We start from the raw sequence: 4,874 nt of genomic DNA, 5'->3' as shown, positions 1-4,874 counted from the left end.
ATGAGGGATTCACCATCAGGATGCTAGGCTGCCTCGCGGACCATGAGGGATTCACCATCAGGATGCTAGGCTGCCGCGTGGACCATGAGGGATTCGCCATCAGGATGCTAGGCTGCCTCGTGGACCATGAGGGATTCGCCATCAGGATGGTAGGCTGCCTCACGGACCATGAGGGATTCACCATCAGGATGCTAGGCGGCCTCACGGACCATGAGGGATTCACCAACAGGATGCTAGGCTGCCTCGTGGACTATGAGGGATTCACCATCAGGATGCTAGGCTGCCTCGTGGACCGTGAGAGCAGGAATATTCTTAGGCTTCAGAAGTGCTTAGATCAAGTAGCTTCCTAGGGCTGTGCTAGCAAAACATAGCAGACAGTGTGACTTAAAACAAGAGCAGTTCTGTTTTCTTGCAGCTCTGTGGGCGGGAAGTCAAAGATGGAGGTGTCAGCAGGGCTGGCTTCTTCTGAGGCCTCATTCCTGGTGTGGGGATGGCTCTGTGTCTTGTTTGGTCTGTGTCCTAATCACCTCTTCTCAAATGACACCAGTCAGATTGGATGAGGGCCCACCCTGATGGCCTCATGTAATGGTCACCTCTTTAAAGACCCTATCTCCAAGTCCAGTAACATGCTGAGGTCCTTGGGGTGGAAACCTCCACATGTGAATATTGAAGTCAGCCCACCCTGACCCTCCATCTCTAACCCCACTTCTCTCTTCAGCTCATCCATCTGAGGACTTGCAGCCAACATGGTGCCCAGCAGCCCTGACCCTCTGTCTCTGGCTTCAGTCACTGGAAAGACGATCCCAAATTTCTTGTCCAAGCCCAGGAAGTCCTGGGAAAGAGACGCATTGTCCCAGGCAAGATCAGAGATGTCATGGTGGCTTCTCTGAACTCTGGGTCTCTGGGGAAAACATGATGGAATAGATCCCATTCCCACCCCCAATTTTGTGCAAAATACATGTGGAAAAAGCACTAAATCCTCTTTTTCTAATCATCTCACAAAATCCAGCTTTTTGTACCAATCTCTTCTTCCTTTCAGCAAAATTGATTAAGAAAACATTCATTTCTTGGGGAAGCTATCTTACAGACTGTATGTTCCCTCAGGCTTGGTTATTTTAATTTTGACTAAACCGAGAAGATGGAATGTGGGAAGGAGGAAGATATGCCTGCAGGTGCCCACTCCAAATAATTGTTCCTCACTTGTGAAGCTAGTGGACAGTGTTTTCTCCTACACACACACACACATGCTGCCCACCCAGTCCCCAGCTCCTACCCCCAACCCACAGATGCTGCCCACCCTGCCCCCAGCTCCTACCCCTAACACACAGGTGCTGCCCACCCCACCCCCAGATCCTGTCTTGGAGCAGGTGGGGCATTCCTGTCAAGTCCCCTGAGTCTCCCCTCATCCCACTCTCCTCTCCTCACACTGTCCTTGGTCAGGGTATTATAGATGATAGGCAGAACAGCACAGTATTGAGCTCTTGAGCCAGATGACCTGGGTTCAAATCCTGGCCTGGCTATTTACTGGACCTTGGGCAAGTAACTTTCACTCTATGCCTCAGTTTCCTCATCTGTAGGAGATATCACTAGCAGTATTTTAGAACATGGCAGCTCCTATAGGCACCCGTTGGGGGACATGGGGAACATGGTGCATCTCAGGAGAAGAGAAATGTGTTTGATAGGCCGTCCTTTGTCATTGCCAACTCCAGGAAGCCTTCCAGAAAGCGGGGAGTGCAGAGGACCAGACTGGAGAGCCCCACCAGGGCAGGTCTCCTGCGGCACTGGTAAGCTGTGTACGTGCAACCTGTTAAAGGGGCAGCACGAAGTGTGGTCTGAGGACCTTCAGCATCAAGCCTGTCCTGAAAGTTTGTTAGCTCAGAATCTCAGACTTCTTGAGATAAGAGTCTGCCTTTTAACAATTCCTCAGGCCACTTTGCACAATAAAGGGTGAGAAGCACTGTTTAGATGTTACCCATTGTGTTGATAAGGCCCCTTCCTTCACACCCCATTCCTGGAAGCCAGTAGTGGAGGGCAGTGGAAGGTACGTCTCTTCTCTTTGGAGCTGATGGACCCTCACAGCTGCAGCCACTGGCCACTTTGTGTCTGTGGAAAGAAACCAAGGGACACCAGGGTAGCTGCTCCAAAACATCTCTTTCAGGTGATTTTTTGTTATACCCTAAGTAAATGCAACTGCGAGATACCAGGTCCTGAACACTGCAGTGCATGTGAAATTGTGACACAAGTGAAATGTGACAACAGGATGTACAGTGAAGCATGGTCATTTGTGTGCAGTTCAACCTATGGGACCAGTTAGGGTCGACTCAGTCTTCCCTGAGAAGATGCCCTCCCCTTCACTTCCCAGCACAAATTACAACCCACTTACACTTCTGTCCTACCACTTATTACACTGTACGCTGATGTTTTTTTACTTACTATTTCCCCACAGGAGACCGAGGTCCTTACCAACTGGTCTTGTGACTTTCATTTCAGAATCCCTCACACCTAACCCAGTGCCAGAGATACTGAGATGCACACATTAGGCAGACACATGAATTTTTGTTGAAATGAAAATTCGTGAGAGTGTACTATGCCTTAGTAAACATGTGACACATACCCTGGAATTTATTTTATTTTATGTAGAAAATTAATGTTAAGAAGATTAATCTAGACACATTTTCTGTTTAAATCATAGATCGATTAGCAATCTAAGATGATACTAAAAGAAATGCATCATGGGAAAGAAACCAAAGATAAATGAGGCGGCAGGGTCAACCAAAGCAGAACTTCTGGTTGGAAAGTTTGGGTGAGAGAATACAACAGAAGCAGATGGGAGGGGTTAGGGTCTCTCCAGCTTGGTGAGTACAGTGAGGCAGAGTGCAATGTGCCTGTGCTGCAGTCACCAAATCATCCCAGGTCTAGATCTTCTCGGCCGCTTAGGCAGGGAGCAAGATCAGACCATGGGGAGCACTTGAGCAATTCACAGCCTTCCGATCGTACAGGTCCTAAGCTCGTGGGTTCTGAAAGAGAGTCAGGGATTTCTTGTAGTCATTGGGGTTATCTGTACTGCCATAAGAACCATGTTCAGAACTACTCTGGTTACAATGTTGGAAATGCCTCCTTTACCCTAATCTTTGTGTTCTACATACACTGAGTCAGAGCCTAATCCCAAGGGTCAGTGAAGCAATGTACATACAATTTTTCTATAGAAAAGAGAGCAGAAAGATAGGCAGATGAGTCAGACAGCAGAGCTCATTGTTCAAAAACCATGTTGGAGGGTGTGGTTCCAATGTCTGACTCACAGGCCAGCTGACCAACTCTGGTTCCTTGAATACAACTAACCTACCAGCTATGGGTAGTACTGGATCAGCCGGTGTCCCCTGCAGGCTGCACTTGCATTGTGGCTGGGCAAGGGGAGTGGAATGTACATTCTCAGCAGGCAGGTGGAGCATGAGAGAGAACCGGGAAGGACCTGAGCCTGCTCCCAATTCACCGCTAGCAATGGACAGAGAGGCGGCAGGACAGTTGCCCTTGTGGAAGTTCTCAGCAGAGACGCCCAGAGAGGAGGAAGACAGCACCCCATTCCCACTCTCACAAGCCGTCCCACGTACCGCCCACTGCCGTCCTCTGGGGCTCCTCCTGGTCTACAGGTGAAAGTGCAGAGTTAGTCCCCAGAAGGTTCACAAACGGCTCTAACCAGTACATGAATCAAGGATCCAAATAGCACGTTAATCCAAGGTTGAAAATTTGCTCCATTGTATTTTCTGTACCAAAATACCGTCTGCAATACAGCTCATCAGAGGGTCTGAATTTGATTTATTGACAACATAAATAATAAAAATGCTTTCATTGATTGGGGAGAAATCTAAATCCAAGGACTAAATCCTCTTAAAATTAAAATTCAAAGGAAATGAATTTTTAAAGTAAATTATGTTGCTCTTTTGAGTCCAAAGTCCAAAATTCTTAAGTTGAAGTCAGAGAGTTGTTGAGTCAAAACAACAGGAGTCAGAGGCTGAGACTTGCGTTCTTTCTGCAGCTGTCCTCTGTTCTTCTTCTCACTGGGATGGCTATAGTTTCAAGTATCAAAGACTCTCACAAATGTTATCTTTTTATTTTTTATTTTTATTTTTTGAGACAGAGCCTCAAGCTGTCCCCCTGGGTAGAGTGCCGTGGCATCACAGCTCACAGCAACCTCCAACTGCTTGGGCTCAAGTGAGTCTCCTGCTTCAGCCTCCCAAGTAGCTGGGACTACAGGCGCCCGCCACAACGCCTGGCCATTTCTTGGTTGCAGCCATCACTGTTGTTTGACGGGCCCAGGCTGGGGCTTCGAACCCGCCACCTTAGGTGTATGTGGCTGGCGCCTTAGCCACTTGAGCCACAGGCACTGAGCCGAATGTTATCTTTTTAGAGAATCCAAAGTTTTAACATCACACCTATGATTACTATAACACTGGCTTCATAATGACAATATTGAAAAAGTAAAAGCAGTCTCAGCTATTCCAACAACAAGTAGTTCCTAGAATTAGTGTGACAGGTCATCAGAGACTATTGCTCAGGCTTGGGGTATCTGAGAAAGGGGAAATAAAAAGTAAACTATGAAGTTGGTCTTCCTAGGCCTGTGCAAAAGGCCCAGAGCTGGAATTTCAGTTCAACTGGGAGACCGTTCCATGCAGGGTTTAATTGTAACACAAGTTGTTCACCATGTAAAAAGGAAAGCGTCCCCACTCTGAGTGAGTCCTTGTTAGACAGGTGCAGTGGTGGTTGTGTCAGGCCCTGCGTCTTCCATGAGGATGTCCCTTTCCTCCTATGAGAACTTCCCTTTCCTCCTATGAGGACTTCCCTTTCCTCCCATGAGGACGTCCCTTTCCTCCCATGAG

At 47.8% G+C, this 4,874-nt stretch overlaps 1 pseudogene; it reads left to right on the top strand.

Moving 5' to 3' along the window:
- Window positions 1-20: 20 nt before the first annotated feature.
- The window catches only part of LOC111726851, a 13,407-nt pseudogene continuing 8,553 nt past the window's right edge, over window positions 21-4,874 (top strand).

The sequence above is a fragment of the Otolemur garnettii genome, unplaced genomic scaffold (genome assembly GCF_000181295.1).
Source record: "Otolemur garnettii isolate 467f Iridium unplaced genomic scaffold, OtoGar3 scaffold00083, whole genome shotgun sequence".
Lineage (NCBI taxonomy): Eukaryota > Metazoa > Chordata > Mammalia > Primates > Galagidae > Otolemur > Otolemur garnettii.
The sequence above is the reverse complement of the archived record's forward strand: the minus strand, read 5'-3'. Positions and strand labels throughout refer to the sequence as shown.